The sequence below is a fragment of the Onychostoma macrolepis genome, chromosome 17, assembly GCF_012432095.1.
Source record: "Onychostoma macrolepis isolate SWU-2019 chromosome 17, ASM1243209v1, whole genome shotgun sequence".
Taxonomy (NCBI): domain Eukaryota; kingdom Metazoa; phylum Chordata; class Actinopteri; order Cypriniformes; family Cyprinidae; genus Onychostoma; species Onychostoma macrolepis.
Window position 1 is genome coordinate 23472107 of NC_081171.1, and position 13828 is coordinate 23485934.

General features: G+C 35.8%; 1 protein-coding gene across 5 annotated transcripts in view; it reads right to left on the minus strand.

Moving 5' to 3' along the window:
• Nucleotides 1-13828, minus strand: part of tmem63c (transmembrane protein 63C) — a 57953-nt gene that overhangs the window by 35117 nt on the left and 9008 nt on the right. The gene's annotated exons all lie outside the window — the stretch shown is intronic.

Consider the following 13828-nt stretch of genomic DNA (forward strand, 5'->3'; position numbering starts at 1 on the left):
TCACAATTAAAAGAACCAAAGACTTAAACTACTTCAGTCTGTGTGCATTGAATTTATTTAATACACGAGTTTCACAATTTGAGTTGAATTACTGAAATGAATGAACTTTTCCACAACATTCTAATTTATTGAGATGCACCTGTAAGTACAGCAGGTTTATTAAAAGCCGGGAACAAAACAGGAGTTCAGGTAAGTTCAGAATTCAACATAACATCATTACTTAACGGAGAAACTGGGAAAGTAAACAGTCTTTCTTTATCCACAGGTAACTCAAACTAAAGGCGGCTTCGTAGACATCGGGCACAAACTTAGGTGAACAGAAAGTCTTTCAGAATAGCTCGTTGGATTTCACGATAGCTTGGGTTAATGTTCCTTTTCCAGGTACGAGGGCTCTGAGAGCGGACAGACAGAGGATTCACTGGAAGGTAAGTCGGGACATGATGATTCCGGTGAGTAGAGCTGGTGAAGAGTGAGGGAAGTGTATCCCATAACATGTAGGGGTTACCAACGACGAGGCCAGACAATAAAAGAGCGGAAGGTGACTGTTGTTATATGGTGGGTAATGAGGTGAATGGTGGCAGGTGTGCTGATTGGGGATCAGGTGCAGGTGTGAAGCAGGCGGGATGCTGGGAAATGGAGTCTGTAATGTGGTTTAGTGACTGGGCTGGTGACAGGGCTGTGACAGTGCATTTATGGTGTAATTACTACATTTCTGTGTCAATCCATGTTCATTTTTACCGCAAACAATGCACTGTCACTTTAATTCAGTGCGTGCGTGCAGCCCAGCAAAAATAGACTCCGTGCGGAAACGATCGCTGCGTGACTGATGCAGACACACCGCTCCTGGAACGCACTGCCGTTGTTCTAACAATTTGTGATACCCACTCAGATTGTGCTACCTCCCATTAAAAAGATAGGCAGCACAAATCGATAGCGAAAAATTCTGCCCATCAGATTGTGCTACCAGCATCTTATTCATGTGATTTGAGGCTTCTTTTTTGTTAAATGTCCATAATTACCCCTACCCTAAACCTACCCACCCATACCTACCCTTACCCTAAACTTACTCTTAAAACATCAAATAAAATTTTGGTAGCACAATCTGATAGGTAGCATGTTTTTCGTTGGTACACTGGACCACATCCGCGTGTAGTGTGAATGCTCTGAACCGTTACCATGTGCACGGAAAAAATACGCAGTATACACAGAGTATGTGTGAATCGTGATTTCTTTTTTGACGATTTCGATTAATCACACAGCCCTAGTTTGTATGGCCCCACGTGCTTGTATGCATGCCTGACAATGTCGGGACATGCTCCTAATGAGATGACGGATGGTGTCCTGGGGTATTTCCTCCCAGATCTGGACCAGGGCATCACTGAGCTCCTGGACAGTCTGAGGTGCAACCTGGTGGTGTCGGATGGACCGAAACATAATGGCCCTGTCCAGCTCTCCTAGAGTAACTGCTCTCCTGGAATCTCCTCCATGCTTTCGAGACTGTGCTGGAAGACACCGCAAACCTTCTGGCAATTGCACGTATTGATGTGCCATCCTGGAGGAGTTGGACTGCCTGTGCAACCTCTGTAGGGTCCAGGTATCGCCTCATGCTACCAGTAGTGACACTGACAAACTACTGAAAAACAGTCAGAAAAGATGAGTAGGGAAAGAAATGTCAGTGGCCTCCACCTGTAAAATTTCCACCTGTTTCCTGTTTTGGGGGTCTTCTTATTGTTGCCCATCTAGTGCACCTGTTGTTAATTTCATTAACACCAAAGCAGCTGAAACTGATTAACAACCCCCTCTGCTACTTAACTGACCAGGGTTGCGTTTCCCAAAAGCATCGTAAGCTTAAGTACATCGTACACCCATTGAAACCAATGGAGTAGTGATGGGTCGTTCTTGAACGATTCGTTCATTTTGAACGAATCTTTAATGTGACTCGGGAAGAACGAGTCGTCTCAGGGAGTGATTCGTTCAGTCGCGCATGCGCAACATCCTATAGGTTCTGTACTGGAATTAGTTCACCTGTTTCGAGTCATCGGGTTTGAGTCGTTCGTTCATCACGTGACAGCCCCATAAGCTAAACCAATGCAGTCAGAGCCGGAAAGAGAATTGATTAGTTCACCTACCGAGTCATCGGGTTTGAGTCGTTCGTTCATCACGTGACAGCCTCATACACTAACCTATGCAGTCAGAGCCGGAAAGAGAATTGATTAGTTCACCTGTTTCGAGTCATCGGGTTTGAGTCGTTCGTTCTTTTGTCACGTGACCACTTGTCGGATCAGTAAAATACTATAAAGTAAAACTGTATTTTTTATATGTTGGATCATATTTATCAAAATATGTGTAATAAGCATTTTCCTAGAAATAAAAATGGTCTGTTCATTTCTGTCACTATGTTTTTGTTACTCTTTCTTGAGGATCTGTGTTATTTTATAAATAAATAAAACCCTGTTATAAATAAAATATTGATTGATTTGTCCTTTCACTGTCTTTGTCTATCAATAAACATATAATATAACTATATAATAAAAAAAAATCCAAGCCTAAAATTACAAAGCACTTATAGTTTGTTCATTTTTACTCCAATTTTGACTTTGCTGGTATAATTGTTTTTCCTAGGCAGACTTGACATATTGGTCTAATATTTGTATAAGAAGATTGGTCAAAAAGGACACAATGACATAAAGTGAAAGCAAATAACATTTTGAATATGAATGATTAATGTTAGTTTAAAATATTAAGGTTATGATCTGGCTCTGTGGCTTTAGTATATTTAAATTTTCTTGTATTTTTTATTTAAATTGTTTTAATTCATTTTGGAATAGTTATCCTCTTTGCTAAAGCTTTTTCTGGCACAAAAATAAACAATAAAAAAACAATTCAAGAGTGTGTACACAGTGTTAATGTCTAAAGTGTCATATGTTACAAAAGTATAACACTATAGTCTAATCTAAAGGGTTAACTCAAAAGACATAAATACAACAAGGTATTGTATTTTATGAAGATTAGACTCAAAAAAAAAAAAAAAAAAAAAAAAATTAAAGCATAACCAACTCTTTATTATCTTTATTACTACATTCAGTATTATGGAAAAGAACCATTGTGACAGAGATTAAAAGCAATAATTTGAGACCAGAAATGCATCACATAACTGTACGAGTAAATAATAATAATAATAATAATAATGACTATGCACCCGTTTGTAAGGAAGGTTGTAAATTAACTAATTTCTCTGCCCAAAGCTGTCACGTCACGTGACAAAAGAACGAACGACTCAAACCCGAAGACTTGGTAGGTGAACTAATCAATTCTCTTTCCGGCTCTGACTGTATTGGTTTAGTTTATGGGGCTGTCACGTGATGAACGAACGACTCAAACCTGAATGCTTGTCAGATAAGAGGTGAGATGAGCTAATCATGACCCAGGTAAACGATGAATTAATCTTTTCTGTTTCTTATAGCATTATAGTTTGTAGTGTGATCAACGTTTGCATAAGTAGTAGATGTGTTAGGGAAGTAGCATGTAACATTTTAATTATATTTTGCTAAAATGAACGAAATGAATGAAATGACTCGAAAAAAGATTCGTTCATTTTGCTGAACGAGACTCAAAGGTCCGAGTCAGTAAAATGATCCGAACTTCCCATCACTACAATGGAGCTGCAATCAACTTAGGCTTACGATGCTTTTGGGAAACGTAGCCCAGATCAATATCCCAGGAGTTTAACTGACTTGATGCTATACTCTTATTAAAAAGAGTTCCTTTATTTATTTATTTATTTATTTTAGCAGTGTATATGACTCATACTACATACTACAATTTAGACAACATTTCAAGTCCATTGATAATTTTATTTTTCAAAATAATTTTCTTTAGAGATATTATACAATTTATTATACAAATCAAAACTCAAAAAAAATTGCAATAATTTTATATTAAATATATTAAAATTTGAATATATTTACATTAGCTAGCTAACAGTTAAGGTCCTTGCACACTGAATCTGAAATTTTTGTATGTGTTTTTTTCGTATTCGTCATCCTAAAAATTCGTCACACACAGAAACCTTGCACACTGAGTCTCTTGCATATTAATTAATCCGTTGAGGAAAAAATTCGCAAAACAGTGCTAAATGGAGTCTTCAAGTAGTGAGGATGATTTTGTTGTCCTCTCGCTTCTTAAAAAGCAAAAAAGAAAGGAAATGGGTCCATCCTGAGATATAGAGAGGAAGAAGAGATCTCCCTCCTCATTAAGGAGCAGCGGGATTATCACAGAACATTCAGATGCTTTGCTAGCGATACTAGAGCCACAAATTAAAAAGAAGACCACCAATTTCTGTGAACTCAGTGTGCAAGGATCTTTACAGTGCTTTGTGCTGCGAGATGAAGTGGATGAAGTTGACAATCACCATTTTGGATTTTGGCCTCCGCTTGTACGGTGGCTCTGAATTGTCAAAACACCTCTCAAAATGCGTGCCATGGATGCAAAAAACCGAAAATCGAAATCCGTTTTTTAAGACGGACGAAAGTTTCGGAGGCAGTGTGTAAACGTGATTGACACAACGTGAGGTCGTATTTATTTTTTAACGTGCGAAAATTTTGGACCCAGTGTGCAATGATCTCACATTGTGTCAATCACGTTTACACACTGCCTCTGAAACTTTCGTCCCTCATAAAAAATTTTGATCAGGTTCGATTATCTGCGTTTTCACATCCGTAGCATGCATTTTGATAGGAGAGGATGACGAATATGAAAAAAATGGAAAAACGCATGCGAAAATTTCGGACTCAGTGTGCAAGGACCTTTACAGTTACATAGCACTTAAAATACAATGATATTACTCAAGTACCACAAACCATGTTTACATTTAGTCATTTAGCAGACGCTTTTATCCAAAGCGACTTAAAAATGAGGACAATGGAAGCAATCAAAATCAACAAAAGAGCAATGGTATGCAAGTGCTATAACAAGTCTCAGTTAGCTTGTTGTATTTACAAAGTTTACATTGCAATATAAAGCTTGGTATCTAAATAGGGTTGTACAGCAAGCAACGAGTATGAAAAATATTGTTGATAGAAAATAATGCAACATCCCATAATTCACTACTTTACTACTGTCAGCTCAAACAAATATCCAATAGAACCCAAGGGCACTGCACTGTCACTGACAAAGATGAGTTCTTCCAGTCGGACAGATGGTGCATAAATGGCTCTTTTGTTTTATTGTCTGACTCCCATCTTCTGGCCATGGGTTAGGGGGAAAAAACAAAACAAAAAAAACAAAACAGCCTATGCAGCACACATTCTGTCACAGATTAAGGAATTATTAATATTACAAGTAAGCAATTCCTTCCGCTAAACGTTCATACACATGGTATACTATATAATGCTGTACAACACAGAAATAAACAACATGCCGTACTAAAATACATAATTTAACATTATTTCACAAATAATATAAACCGTAATAGTGAAATAATGTGATATAAACTATGTCATATTCCTCAAAATTAAGGGTCATCTCACTCTAATAGGTGTTTGACAATGACAATGAGTAACAGAAGAAACACATAAGCATCTATAGTCCCATGGCTGTGGGGTGAGCAGCTGGAGATGCAAAGAGCTAAAGCCACCTGAGCTCCTGATGAAACGCTGAAAAATGACACAAAGACACCTCTCATGCGGCAGAAAAAGTCACTGGGTGTAAACCCAACGAGAGCTTTCTGGTTCAGTACAAACAGACCCTTCAATGCTGCTTACAATCGCAAGGCAGTGCAAAGGAAATCATGATGTTCTTTACACTAAACAACTCAACATATGCTGAAGTTTGAAAATAGCAAAATAAAAATCACAATCATAAATAAATAGCAATGTACCAGGATCGTGCTCTGAAAACATTTTAGCATTCCATGTAAAATACATACAAGTATATATGTGTATCCATACTCTAGGTCAAACTACAATTTACAATCTTAAAAAAAGAAAAAAAACTGAGTTTAGACTGAGTTTGAATTTAAGAACATTTTTTATTTTGCCCATGTCCACAAATGTCTGTCAACTACTGAACAAACAACCTAATGAACAACTAAAAATATGTTTACCACAACACCATGCAGCCAGAATCATATGACAATATTTTCTTCTGTGGTGGACATTTTGAACACATTATTTGTGAAAATTGAATAAATTTTCCCCAAAAGGGTGGTATAAAAAATTGCATGCGCCAGTGCCATGTTGATATATGATCCACAAAATATTCAATTATCTTATATTGTTTTTTGTGTGTTTTTTTTATTGTTGTTGATTTTTTTTTAAATATATATATATATATATATATATATATGAAGCCTTTGGGCCCGAAAAATTCAATATTAGATTGCCCTGACTACTGAACCACAAGAATCAACTACAGTGCTTGTCCACACAGTAAAACCATTTGTCAGCTGAAGTCCCATTACCTGCTTGAGCAAGCACACAATCTTGAAGTATGTATGAAAAAAGGAGAAAGACCTGAGACAGCAAAAGGCAAGACATACATAATACTGTGAACTCTAATCAACTCATTTAATGAAACTTGTCAAGTCAGAAGCATAAAGATAAAAGTGTTATGCCCCATGAAATGACTAGCGATTACCTTTAATTAAACAATATCAGAGTCTGATCTCTCTAGCGGGGAGATCAGTGAGTCATGATTCAACATGCTTTTATCCTCACAGTACTTCTTGTTTGTGTTGTGCTTGCATCTTTTACTGCAAAGTCACTGAATGTAGGTTACATTTCTGTTTCCTCCAAATCAGCTCTCAGATCCTGAGGGCTCCTGAATACAAATGAGTCACAGCGTCATATTTCAGAATTCATTCTTAATGCATTCACTCGATGCATTTTGGAAGTAATCTTGCTTCCCAAATAGAGAGGTGCATGCTACTGCTAACAGATTTCTTGTGGTTTTTAATTTGAGAAAAAAATTACAAATACATCTATACATCTATAGCTTATTCAAGATTATTAAACAATTATTAATAAGCAATGAAGCATTCTATATTTTTAGAACTAAATATTTACAACAATGATATATATATATATATATATATATATATATATATAGGAAAAAAATATTTTGTGAAATATTATTAAAAAAAAAAAAAAAACTGAATTTTAATTCTATTTTAAATAAATGCTGATCTTTTTATTTACCAAATAATCCTGAAAAAAAGTATCACAGATAGTATCAGGAAAAAAAGAGCAGCACATCTGTTTCCAACAATAAATCAGCATATTAGAATGATTCCTGAAGGATCAAATTCAGCTTTATATCGCAGGAATAAAATATATTATTAGTACATTAAAATAGAAACTGTTATTTTAAATTGTAATAATATTTCACAATTTTACTCTTTTTTTTCTGTATTTTTGAAAAAAATAAATGGAGTGTTTATTTACACTAAGTGCAAATAGCCTGCCTTGTTGGCAGAGGCTATTTACACTAACTCCGCCCACCAACCCGTGTGATTGGGATAGTCCACATTGCAAAAGACAGCTAACTGTTATCAGCTCCAGCAGTGCAGATGATAAAACGTGTGTTGTACTCACTTTGACGTGATCGACCCGGGTTCGAATCTGCCTTTTGGCAAACTTTTTTCTCCCTTTTCAAATATCAAATCACATCAGAAAAGCATTTATTTTCAATAAAAATGAAGGAAATAATCAAAAAGTTGAAAATAAAGTATCGGGTAGGGGCTAAACTTAGGCCATAAACGGACTACATCACCACAGTCTCGCCTTCAATGTCACCACCACCGCGCTCCAGACAACTTTTTCAAACTTGTTTTTAACATGTTCAGTGAAAAGTATTTACTCTATATATGAATTTTAATCCACGCTACACTAACCTTTTCATATAAACTGGAATAAATACAAAACTAGAGCCTAACTAAAACTGAAATGAGACATTAGTAATAAATAGTATATTGAATAAATTAAATAATCATAACTAAAGGACATTTGAAAGCACGTATTTCTGTACATTTCAAAATAAGGTGCATTAAAAGTCAATAAATCCTTGATTAATATGAATATTTTAATTAAAAACGTATCCCCACATACTATTCAATAAAATTCTAGTGATATTAATCTATTAAAGAACAGCAGAGTGAGCGAATTTTGGGATATGGTAAGATTAAACTTATTTTTGTGAATAAAGTACCACATTTCAGCTATACTTTTGTTAGGGTGGGTACACAAAATGTTATTTTATCCTTGCTTCTAGGAAATTCTCAATCTATATGCTTTCTAACAGCTTCATGTGGCCACAAACATTTAATTTTAACATGACATCATTAAAGATTCACTTTCACCACGTAAATCCGGTAAATGTGGTGTTTACATGTAATAATCGTATGAATTTACCTTATGGTCCGAACCCAGAGTCTCTGTATCAGTAGGAAAGCGATAAAACGAGCATCTTCCATCCGAAGACTTGTGTTGCATTTCGGGGAAAAGCAAAAAAAAACATTGTCGAACAAAAATATAAAATGCGAGAAACTATTCATTGGTTCTTCTACAATCAATTGTATTACAAATTATACTACAATTAGAAAATACTGTAAATTGATAAACTGTTTGGCATGATGACGTTTAATGTCTCCGACAGCGCCTGTAGTCCCATTTAGCAACTTGTTAGCAACCGTCTTTTTTAAGAAATGTTAACAGTTTTAAAAAATCACGAGTGGGGTGTAACTGGTGTGTTTTATGTCATAGAATAAAACGTGAAAGTATCTTGAGCCTGTGTGAACCACGGACCTTATTTAAGGGATTTAACCAAAATCCCATTCAAAAAACCCATTGACTCTGGGACGATGGAACCGGAAGCGCTAAAATGCACTCGCTTCCGGGTTTTTGCCTACAAAGTGACATTATAATTCCACCACTCTATTGTTCCAATAAAGTGGCATCCATTTAATAATTTGAATTAAAATTAAAATTTGCACTCATTAAGTTATTATTGCATACTGTTTTACAATGTACTACAATACTGAGGTGCAGATAATTGCCACTATTTGCTATAAGTAGTAGTATAAATAGCAGAAAATCCTGCCATTATAACATAATGTAAATAGAATTTATAGCTATTTGCACTTAGTGTAAATAGCCTCTACCTCAAATAAATGCAGCCTTGATGAGCATAAGAAACTTCTTTAAAAACATTAAAAATTACTGATATATGTATATATTTGTGTGTCTGTGTTATTAATACATATATTACTAAAAATATAAAAATATTTTAAAAATATAAAATATTACGCTAATCTACGTACGTTAAATAATCTATTTTTAAATAAGAATGTATATATTAATTCCATTTAACTGTATTTTTAAATACATTTTTAGATTTAAAAATAGTCTAATTTCATCACTGACTTACTGTAAAAATCCCTGCTAGGCAGGAAATATTGCATTACTTTTCCCACTCATACTTCAGACGGGAATCCCTTGGCTTGATTCGCTGTGACTGAAAGGATAGATTAGCCACAGAATATCCAGGGAGCATCCTGCCAAGATGAAAGAAGCCCTCCTCTAGACACCCCACCATCCATAACTCACATTCTCATCAATCTAGAGGTCATAAAGCCCATAGTCCTGGAGCAGACTTGGTGACATAATGAATATACCACATGACAAAGCCTTGCAGCAATTAAATATGCCTTTAAGTTAAGAACAACCTAATAAAAGCTGCTGTTATGCAATGATGAATAAGAGTGGCAGATAACAATTATAGTAATATAGATATGAATTATTGTAGCATAGCAATTATAGTTTTTCTTAGGGTCTCCAAGGTGTTCTGAGTGTTTTGTAACATGTTTCTAAGCAGTTGCTAGGTTGCTTACCGGTGGCTTCTAGCCTACTGTGTGTCCATGTCCACAGCAACAAATGCTGCTGAGCATCAATGTTTAAAGCCGTGTTACAATTCACAGGGTCCCTACGCAGTTTCACAGCTCCCTACAAACTCAGCATGGGGTGTCTGTAGAAGTTCACTTCACTTGATAATATTTGTTCCTTTGGAATGCCCTGCTACATCATCAAACACAGATGACGCTTGAATCACACAGATTCTAGGTGCCCAATATGTAAATTATTGTAAAATGCATAGTACTTAAAAGCCTGATAAATAACACTTGTGATGTATAATGTGAAAATAAGTGATATGGTTAATTTAAAGGGGTCATCGGATGCAAAATTCACTTTTCAAATTGTTTGAACATAAAAGTGTGTGTGCACATAGATCCTATAATGATAAAAATCCACCCAGTGTTTTTTTTTTAAATCCATATTTTAAAATCCCCTTTCTCAAATCAGGCCGTTCTGAGATTCTTGTCAGAATACGTAGTTCTGTACAGACCGCTCCCCGATAGTTGATTGACAAGGCCATCTTACCTTAGACCCACCCCCCTGAATGAGCTGTCATCAGTCTGCCATTGTGTTGACTACGGTGCAGGGGAAGACAAGATGTCTTCGATTAAGCGATTGAGGTGTTCTGTTATTGGATGTAATAATAAACATAGCAGTCATCATTTACTCCCTACATCTGAGCTGCTGAAGACGCAGAGGATTAATGTTACTTTTGTTTTGAAGGGAATGCGCCGATCCCCAATCTGCCTAAATACGTGCGAATCATTCGTGATCCAGCCTCACCTACAGAATAAGTGAGTATAAAGGTATTTTATGAATCTCTGCAAATCGCCTTTCCTAATAATGTGCTAGTTAGCCAGTTTCGCGGCTGTAGTTTACAGTCTGCTCGTCACTCCACAGAAGAGAGGGGCGGGGCAAGCAGAGCTCATTAGCATTTAAAGCAACGTGGACTATAATGGCTTGCTAAAAACAGAGCTGATTTTGACAGTTTAAAAAGGTGTTTTTTACACTACCATTGAGAAATTTTAACCAAAGTATGTGATAGACTTTTAAGTAAGACCCTAAAGAATCATATCAACTTGTGCAAAATGGGCATCCGATGACCCCTTTAAAATATGCACGTGTCTTCTTACCATATGTAGTGCACTTTATACTTGTCCACAACTGCCTAGCAACACTCCTAACGTGAATTAAACTTTTCTTATACATTCAACTTGATATCAAATATTATGAAGTCCACTTTGGAGGACACTATTATAATGCACCATAAAACTAATTGTTGGAATTTTTTCAAAATACCCCCAGGCGCCTTGTCTGTTAAGTTTGGTACTTTGAGTTACATCTGTTAATGCTGCCTTTACGTGCAAACTTTCTGAAGTTGTAATTACGAGTTTGTCAAGTGCTTTGTTGTCAGAATGAATAGGAATCATGGAGGACTTCTTATTCATGAGTTCATGCCCACTTACTGTGGAAATCCTATAATTAAAGTCAAAATGTATAGGAAATACTTTGTCAATATCCATTGGCTAAATATCAACATTTTTAATAAAATAGCAATATTTTTAACAAAATGTAATGTCCCATTCATTGGCATTCATTCAGCTTGCTGATGATGCTGGAATTTTGGTCAAATATGCTGTTTTCACAGTGTACTATACATACAATTTGCGTCAAATGGTTATTTATATATGTAAATACACATGACTGAAATGACAAGAGAAAGCAATGCAGATGATGTGGGAAAAACAAATAAAAATCAACAGTACTACAGCTATGTTTCTCTCCTTCGCCATGTTTCAAGTTTATGGCCTGCCCAGGTTGAAAACAATGGGTATCAAAGACCTTGTCCACACTAATACATTCATTTGAAAACGCATCTTTTCTCTCCGTTTTGCCCTTTCGTCCATACTGAGATGGCATTTATGTCAAGGAAGCTGTCAAGGAGCTTTCTAAAAATGTTCTCCAAAGTGGATGAATTTGAAAATGCCATTTTTTACATTGTAGTGTGGACTGTGAAAACAGAGGCTTTTGAAAACGATGACGCATGTTTAGTCATGTGACACATATTGTACTAATAGATATCTTTGTTTATATCAGTATTGTGCCTGTTATGTACTATTCACTTTCACACTATTGCTACGAATGTGTTACTTTGTACACTCTTCATATCACAGTGCTGCAAAGATGACAGAAAATTTACTTGCGTTTGCCGTTTGCTGCAAAACATGAAGGCAGTTGCGTTTTAGATCAGACATACAATTGTGAGTGAGCACAACCTGAATGCGTTAGTGAATGGTGAGCTATTTTGCTAAATAAAATGATCCTGCCAGAAGAATTGCATAAAATAGTATCATGTCGGTTCCACCTGTATCGCCTCAGTGAGCTTTTTTGGGGATTTAAGCATATGCAGTAAAGCGAATTTAACATTTTTGGAAAATGCTCAAAAACGCTAGTGTGGACGGAGAGCGGTTTAAAACAAAAATGCTATTTTCAAATGTATCTAGATTAATGGAAACCAGTAGGCCTATTTACGATAATTCTGATTTCTTAATCAATTAGTCCCACCTGTTCCTTGTTTTCAGCATAAGAAAAGATAGTGATCAGAAATACAAATATTTGATGCAGGATATATTGAAATCACATATTTTTAAATGAATGACACATCTGTAAAATAACTATACACAAGGATTTCACTTAGGGTGCCAAAATGGCCCTGCGTAACTAATGCTTGCCTAAGCAAACCATGCTAATTATGGTTTCCCATCGTCCCATGCTATTATCTTTTTGAGTGATGCACATTTATATAGATTGTCTTATTGCATAAACTGTGCAGTGGTGATTATTTCAGTATGTTCTTTATGCTCTATTAAGATCTATTCTTGACAGAAAGGATGTGAGTCATAAATGCAGTAATGTGACATCAAAGCAGCAATCTGGCTTATCACTCACTCTTTCACACACACACACACACATGCAAGCTGCATCAGCCAAGCCAATATTAAAGGTAAAGGAAGTCATTTTTTTGATGATGCAATAGCCTACTTTCTTCTAACCCAGCTTAATTTGAACGACTATATGTAAGCCATTCATAGGTTGATTAGATAGCGTGGCTGTTTGACGACTAATAGCAAATATGGGGAGTGTTCTGGAAACCAGTTTTAAAATAATGTCTTTTTTTTCCTCGCTGGAATCACTTTGGGAATTATTTGTTTCCTACTGATGAACAAAAAACATTACCAGACAATTAGAATCCACCCAACTTTAAAAAGCTAAGCATTTAAAACAACAGATGACATAACTGCATCACTTAAAATCATGTATTGGTGTTGATATTATATAGTTTCCTTTATTCTTCGGAAGGGGCCTTTACTCTGTGCTCTCTTTCTTTTCACATAGGCTATTTTTTATATTTATTTTCAAAATCAATATTTTCAGTAACTCTGATCAATATCCATTTATTTATTTGATAAGTAGCTGTTTGATTTCTCTAATAATATACATTTATACTTCTATGATTATGTCCTTCTTATGGTCTAAAATGACTGTACATTTTCCTTAAAGGGACAGATTTCACCCCATAATGCCATAGGCCAGGGGTGTCCAAACCTGTCCCTGGAGGTCCACTGTTCAGAGTTTAGCTCCAACCTCAATTAAACACACCTGTACCAGCTAATCAAGGTCCTCAGACTTACTAGAAACTTCCAGGCAAGTGTGTTGGAGCTAAACCTACGGAAGTCCATTTCAGCCGCTAAACAAAAAAAATGAAAAAAGTAATTGCAACTTTGTCTCACAATTATCACTTTTTTTTCTCAGAATTGCATGATATAAGCTTGCCATTCTGACATTTCTCGGAATTGCGTTATATAAATTCACAATTTTGAGTAATAAAGTCAGAATCGCAAGATATAAACCAACACTAC